At 40.0% G+C, this 8,166-nt stretch overlaps 1 pseudogene; it reads left to right on the plus strand.

The window, feature by feature from the left end:
- Positions 1 to 3,367: 3,367 nt before the first annotated feature.
- On the plus strand, positions 3,368 to 7,952 carry LOC138831837 (high mobility group protein B1-like; annotated as a pseudogene).
- Positions 7,953 to 8,166: the final 214 nt, after the last annotated feature.

Genomic DNA, 8,166 nt, shown 5'->3' on the forward strand with positions numbered 1-8,166 from the left:
TCTGCTCAAGGGTAGCATTCTTCACTTGAGCTACCCCTCCACTTCTAGTTCGTTTTTGTAGTTGACTGGAAATAAGAGTTGCACAAACTTTCCTGCCCAGGCTGAATCTTGAGCTTCACATCTGTCTCCTGAGTAGCTATAGGTGTGAGCTATCAGTGCCAGACTGAATTATATTATATTTTAAAAGCCTTAATGTATGGCTTTGAAATCCACCCTCCTCCTTGTGTAGCTAAAATTAATTAATTTTAAGAATGAATGAAATACCAATTCACTTTTCAAAAGAAGGTATCCAAATGGCCAAGAAGTATCAGGGAAACACTAATAAAAACCATGGATCAGGGGAATGTGGCCGGGAATGTGGCCTAGTGGTAGAGTGCTCTGGGTTTGATTCCACAGTACCACATAAACAGAAAAAGCTGGAAGTGGTGCTGTGGCTCAAGTGGTAGAGTGCAAAAAAGCTCTGGGACAGTGCCCAGGCCCTGAGTTCAAGCCCTAGGACTGGCAAAAAACAAAAAAAAAACAAAACAATAAAAGCCATAATAGTATACCAATATATATGCCCACCATACTAGCAAATATTGGTGAAAGTAAGAAGCAAGTAAAACCCTTATACATTGACAATGGGTCCACCACTACACTGACCTGCATCTTTGGGGAAAAAAAAGTCTTATAAGGTTTCCTGAGACTAAGTACATGGAGATCTTACAAACCAATAATTCCACTGCTAATCATACATCCAAGTAAAATACGTACATATATCTACCAAAAACCATGCTCAAGAATGTTGCATGGTACCGGCGGCTCACAGCTGTAATCCTAGCTCCATGGGGAACTGAGACCCAGAGGGTCAATATTTAAAGCCAGCTTAGGCAGAAAAGTGCATGAGACTTTGTCTCCAAACTAACCAGCAAAAAGCAGGGTTGTAGACATGGCTCAAATGGTAGAGTGTAAGTCTAGCAAGTAAGCTGAATGTGAGACCCTGAGGTTAAAAAGAAAAAGAAAACATGAATGTTTATAGCATAAAACATGAATGTTTATGATAGCATAAAACTGGTAATAGCCACATCCCATCAAAAAGAGAATGGTTGCTGGGCACCAGTGGCTCAGGCCTGTAATCTGCTCAGAAGGCTGAGATCTGAGGATCATAGTGTGAAGCCAGCCCAGGCAAGAAACTTTGTGAGACTCTTATCTCCAATTAACCAGCAAAAAGCTGGAAGTAGAGCTGTAGGTCAAGTGGTCAAACACTAGCCTTGAGTGAAAGAAGGGACAGTGCCCAGGTCCTGAAATCAAATCCAGGACCAGCACATACATGGGCACATGGGCACACACACACACACACACACACACACACACACACACACACACACACACACACACACGTACACACATGCATGCACGCACACATACAAAGAGAACGACCAGTTAAGTTGTGATTTTTCTATTGTGAAAATACTGTACAGAGGGGTTACAATTACACGGGCAAGGTAATGAGTACATTTCTTATGAAGCATTGTAGCCTCCTCCTTTGTTTCCCCTTCCCATCCTTTCCCATTTCCCCCCTTCCCCTCTCCTCCCCAGTTGTGATTTTAGATCTAAAATTGAATACTACACAATAATGAAAAAATGAAATAAGGTACACACAGCACAACACATCTCAAGCTCATAGATAAATTAAAGCCAGACCTGAAGTATAAAAATAAGAAAAGTGATCTGTATTGATATGAGTCCCAATAGTGGTAACCTACATATTAAGTAGGAAGAATTGGAGAGCCTTCTGAGATGGAAATGTTCTATGTTGATCTATGTTGTAGTCGTTGGGATGTACATACACACACACACACACACACACACACACACACACACACACACACAGAACTGTACACAATGAATACAAGTAAACTCTATGTACTCTCTATATAAAGGTAAACCAAGATTTATTTGTCAATAGAACATTCTATGCAGTAAATACTGTTGGAACTGTCCGCCTGATCAAAGCTGTACTATGGCAATAAAAGGAAGACAGACCTATGGTAGCACTCATTATGATTTTGTACTAGAAAGGTATGTGGGGTTGGAGCAGATTTAGGCACTTGCAAATTCTGCTTTAAAAAAAAAAATTGAGGGCTGGGAAGGTGGCTCAGTGGTAGAGCGCTTGCCTCTCATGCATGAAGCCCTGGGTTCAATTCCTCAGCACCACATAAGCAAAACAAAACAAAACAAAACAAAAAAAGCTGGAAGTGGCACTGTGGCTCTAGTGGTAGAGCACTAGCCTTGAGTTGAAGAGCTGAGGGACAGTGCCCAGTTCAGGCCCTGAGACCGTCAAAATAAATAAATAAATAAACTTCTTAAAAAAAATTGAGATGGGGTCTTACGTTGTTCAGGTGGTCTGGAATTTTTGGACTCAAATGTTCCTTCTGTCTCGGCCTCCCAAGAAGCTGAGACTATATAGGCTTATGACATTATGCCCAGCATTTTTTACGTAAACATATGTGGTAAACATTTTCAACATTCTTCATAAATCCTTTAATGTCTGAATAATCTTTTACCATGAATGTACTAGAATTTTTATAAATATTTTTCTTATTTGATATTTCTATTCGTATCTTTTACCCCTTCTTTTTTGTTGGCATAGGGGGTTGAACTCTAGGCCTTATATTTGTAAGTCAGACACTTAGAGTGAACCACACCCATAATCTTTCCTTTCTTCCTTTCCTTTCCTTTCCTTTCCTTTCCTTTCCTTTCCTTTCCTTTCCTTTCCTTTCCTTTCTTTTCCTTTCCTTTCCTTTCTCTGTCTCTCTGTCTCTGTCTCTGTCTCTCTCTCTCTCTCTCTCTTCCTTTTCATCTGAAACTGGGAGCTGAACTTGTTATCTGATGCTTTCACTCATTGGCTGGTGCTCTACCACCTAAGCCATTCCTCCAATTCCTTTTTTATTTTGGTATAGGGTCTCCTATGCATGCCTAAGCCAGCCTCAACCACATTTCTCCTATTTATGCCTCCTGCATAGCTGGAATAAGAAATGGTCCCTACCCCATCCAGCTATTGGTTGTCATGAGATCTCATGAACTTTTTGCCTAAACCCACCTCAAACTTTGATCTACTTGATTTCCCTCTCCTAAGTCTCTAGGATTAGTAGTGTCAGTCACCATACCTAACCCAATTTTTGATATTATAAAGAATTCTGTAAAGAATTAGGGGCAATCTATTTGTCTTTGGGATTCATTCCTAAGGTTGAAATGATCACATCAAGAGGTATGAATGAGCATTTTAAATGTCTTGAAACAGATTGTTCATTAGCAATGGTATTTGGATCAGCCCTCTTAGTTAGCCCACCCTCCCATACACAGTGATTTGCATAGATGATTAATCATGCAGAAGCCAGGTTCTCCCCTGGTAAATCTCTTCCTGCTACAGAGTCTTGCATATATGTATGTATATATATATATATATGGAGAGAGAAAGAGAGAGAGAGAGAGAGAGAGAGAGAGAGAGAGAGAGAGAGAGAGAGAGAACCCATTCTAGGGTACTCAAAACCTGAGTACTGTTTCTAAGTTTTTGTGCCCAAGGCTAGCATTCTACCATTTGAGCCACAACTCCACTTCCTGCTTTTTGGTATTGGAAATAAGACTTTCAAGGACTTTTCTCCCCAGATTGTCTTTGAATGCTTCAAACTACAATCCTCAGCCTCCTGAGTACCTAGGATTACAGGTATGAACTACTGGTGCTCAGCATATACTATATTTTTAAGAACAAAAGTTGTGACATTAGAGATTTCAGTTCAAGTATTTACTTTTCCAAATTGTGGATGTCCTTGGATCTTAGTCTTCCTCATCCGTAAAATAGAAGTGATAACATGTAGTCTGTAGGCTTTTTGCTGTAACAGTATATACAAGTATGTCCATAGGAAAACAAAAGTAAAATGTCAGTATTTAGTCTCATAAATATTGTGTTCACTGAAAGGCCAAGCTAAAAATAATGAAACCCATGAGGCACCTGTAATTCTAGCTACTCAGGAGGCTGAGATCACAGGATCACAGTTCAAAGCCAGCCCAGGCATAAAAGTCCTAGTGAGACTCTTATCTCCAATAAGCTACTCAAAAAAGCTGGAAGTGGTTCTGTGGCTCAAGCGGTAGAACACTACTATGCACGTTCATGCCCCAGTACCAGCAAAAATAAATAATAAATAAATAACAATAACCCTCTTGCTTTTTTGCCTGTAAACAATACCAACTTAAGCAGAACCATCTTGCTATTTAAAAAATACTCAAACATAAAAACTCCTCAATTAGTAGCTAAATGTATTGGATAATTTTAAAATCCTAAAGTAAATTACTATATCTTGTTCTGTAAACTTCGCTTCCTTTAATTTGAAACTCTGTTAGGTACATATACTTTAGAACCTGTTATGTTATACTTTTGGCAGAGGAAAGTATTTGTTCCAATGCTTTCTGATCTCCATGGCTTCTGGTTAAAAAAAAAAAATCTGAAGTTATTAAAATCAGTATCTTCCTATATGTTTTTTTCCTAGCAGCTTTCAATACAGTGTGATATAATTTTACACCAATTTGGTTTTTGTTTTGTTTTGTCGGTCGTGGGGCTTGAACTCTGGGCCTGGGCTCTGTCTCTCAGCTCTTCAGCTCAAGGCTAATGCTCTACCACTTGAACTACAGCACTACTTCCGGTTTTCTGGTGGTTTATTGGAGATAAGAGTTTCACAGACTTTCCTGCCCAGACTGGCTTTGAACCAGGATCCTCAGATCTCAGCCTCTTGAGTAGCTAGGATTACAGGCATGAGCCTGTAATTGCTGAGCCAAGTGCCCAGCAATTTTACACTAGTTTTAAGTCTACCATCTGGCATTTTTTGTTTAATTTGACTTTGTGATTTAATTGTCTTCATTACACAACAAATGTTGGTTCTTAGTACTAGATCATTATCTCTTCCTTTTCATATCTCCTCCTAATTCATACTTTTTTTTTCCAGACTTGGAGCTTGAACTCAAGGCTTACGTGCTAGCCCTAAGCTTCTTTTGCTTACAGCTAGCTCTCTACCCCTTGAGCTACAACTCCACTTCCAGTTTTTTATTTTGTTTCATTTTGTTGGTAGTTTATTGGAAATAAGAGTCTCATAGACCTCTTGCCTGGACTATCTTCAATCTTCAATCCTTAGATCTCAGCCTCCTCAGTAGCTAGGATTACAGGCATGAGCATCTAGTGCGGGGTTCATAATGCTTTTTGTAGCACTTCTGGCTTACTCCTGTAATCCTTGGTACTCAAAAGGCTGAGATCTAAAGATCAAGATTCAAAGCCAGTCCAGGCAGAAAAGTTTGTGAGACTCCAATTAAAGAGTTGGATGGGGCTAGGAAGATGGCTCAGTGGTAGAGCACTTACCTTGCATGCATGAGGCCCTGGGTTCGATTCCTCAGCACCACATAAGCAAAAAAGAAAAAGCTGGAAGTGGTGCTGTGGCTCAAGTGGTAGAGTGCTAGCCTTGAGCTGAAGAGCTGAGGGACAGTGCCCGGGCGCAGAGTTCAGGCCCCAAGACTGGACCAAAAAAAAAAAAGAGCTGGAAATGGAGGTGTGGCTCAAGTGGTACCAAGAGCTAAGTAAGAGAACACAGAGTCTGCAGTTCAAGTTCAAACCCCAGCACGGGTCCATAGAAAAGTAAAACCAATGCTTGCAGCTTTATTTACTAGTATTCTCTCTCTTAGGGGTACAGTTGACCACAACACTCTCAAGTCTTAGCACAATCTTCTTTGTAATTTTAGCCTTTTCTTGGAAAAATCAGCTTAGTCTGGTCCTTCCCTGCAACTTCCCATGCCCACCCCGACCCCCGCCCGACCCCTGGAGCCAATAGCCACTCTGCTACAGCCTGTCAAAACACTGTTCCCTGAGCACAGAGTGCTTACCCTTTCCGTACTGTGACACTGTGTGAGGCTGGTGCTTGCCACACTCTTTATAGAAAAGTCTGAGGAGTTTTAGGAACCATAACCGTAATTGAAGGAAGACTATAAGCAGAGAGAGAGAGACAGACAGAGAGAGAGAGACAGAGAGAGACAGAGAGAGAGACAGAGAACAAACTTGTTCTTCATTTTTTACTTCTTTCATGTGTTCTTGGTTCTTGTCTTCCTTTTTCCCTGCCTTCATTTGGATTATCTGAATGTTCTGGTTATCTCTAATATGAAAGTTGTCTTCCTAGCAATGCATTCTGCATTATTGTTAGCATTTGTTCTAGAGTTTTAAACTTTTAACTTATGTTATTCTACATTTAAATAATACAAATTCACAGATGAGTTAAGAAACTAATATTTTCACTCTTCCCATTCTTCCTGTTACTATTACATATATTTCACTTCCATAATCATCATAAACCCTGTGAGGCATTGTTATTTTTATTTAAGCAATTATCTTCTAAAGAAATGAAGAAAAGAACATTTTACATTTACCTTTATACTTACCTCTCCCAGTACTTTTTTGCACATTCCAATAAATACAATACACTTTTTGAAAAAAAGTAAGCCATAATACCTCTCCTGGGCACCTACCCAGAACATTACAAGTCAGGATATAGTAAAAACACTTGCACATTCATGTTCATTGCTACATTATTCACAACAGCCAAGCTATGGAAACCACCCAGATTCCCTATAACATATGAGTAGATCAAGAAAATGTTATACCTATACACAATAAAATTTTACTTGTCCATTAGAATAATATTATGTCATTTGCAGAGAATTGATGGACCTAGAACAAATCCATGTTAACCAAGGTAAGCCAAGCTCAGAGAAACAGTACAGGTTTTCTCTCACATGTGGAAGCTAGATCTAAACTACAACTGAACATGATAATTCATACAAGGCTCTATGCATTTACACACAAACTGACTTACAGGAAAGCAAAGGAAGAGATGACATTGTTCAAGAAACATTGTATTCATTACCTGACAGGGAATTGTAACGCCTTTGTAAAACTTCTTAATAATAACTATTTGAAAAGTAAGGCACATACATAATAACCTTCTGTGCAAGTTCCATATTATTTTTAAATCTTAACCACAAAAAAAAAAAAAAAAACATTTCTGCCAAGCACCTATAATCCTAGCTACTTAGGAGGCTGGGATCTGAGGGTCATGGTTCAAAGCCAGCCCAGACAGGAAAGGCTATGAGATTCTTATCTCCAATTAACCATCAGGAAACCGGAAGTGGAGCTGTGGCTCAAAGTGGTAGACTGCTAGCCTAGTGAAAGAACTCAGGTACATTGGCTTCTGCTCTTCCAGCCATTTCAGTACACTGAGCTCCATAGAGGCAGCAAAGGGCAAGTGAGAGGCAGCCGGGCACTAAGCGACTCTGTGCCTCAGAGGAAAAACTAAACATTAGCAAAGGAGATCCTAAGCCGAGAGGCAAAATGTCACACATTTTGTGTGTGTATGTGAACTCGACAGGAGGAACACAAGAAGCAACATCAGCCAGGATGTTTCAGTCAACTTCTCAGAGTTTTCTAACAAGTGCTCAGAGAGATGGAAGACTATGTCTGCTACAGAGAAGGGGAAATTTGAAGACATGTCCAAGGAGGACAAGGCTCGTTAAAAAAGAGAAATGAAACCCTACATCCCTCCTAAAGGAGAAACAAAAAAGAAGTTCAAGGATCCTAATGCACCCAAGAGGCCTCCTTTGGCCTTCTTCTTGCTCTGTTCTGAGTGCCCTAAAATCAGAGGGGAGCATCCTGGCATGCCTATTGGTGATGCTGCGAAAAAACTGGGAGAGATGTGGACCAACACTGCTGCAGATGACAAGCAGCCTTATGAAAAGAAGGCTGCGAAGCTGAAGGAAAAAAATACGAAAAGGATATTGCTGCCTATGGAGCTAAAGGAAAACCTGATGCAGCCAAAAAGGGAATTGTGAACGCTGAAAAGAGCAAGAAAAAGAAGGAAGAGGAGGATGAGGAGGATGAATAAGTTGGTTCTGGTGATTTTTTTTCTTGTCTATAAAGCATTTAACCACCCCCTCCCACCACACACACACACACACACACACACACACACACACACACACACACACACACACACACACACACACACACACACAACTCACTCCTTTAAAAAAAAAAGGAAATATAAGGCTGTGTAAGATTTGTTTTTTAAACTGTACAGTGTCTTTTCCAGTAGTGTA

Source organism: Dipodomys merriami, unplaced genomic scaffold (assembly GCF_024711535.1).
Source record: "Dipodomys merriami isolate MVZ:Mamm:240054 unplaced genomic scaffold, mDipMer1.0.p SCAF_2, whole genome shotgun sequence".
In the NCBI taxonomy this organism is placed as follows: Eukaryota; Metazoa; Chordata; class Mammalia; order Rodentia; family Heteromyidae; genus Dipodomys; species Dipodomys merriami.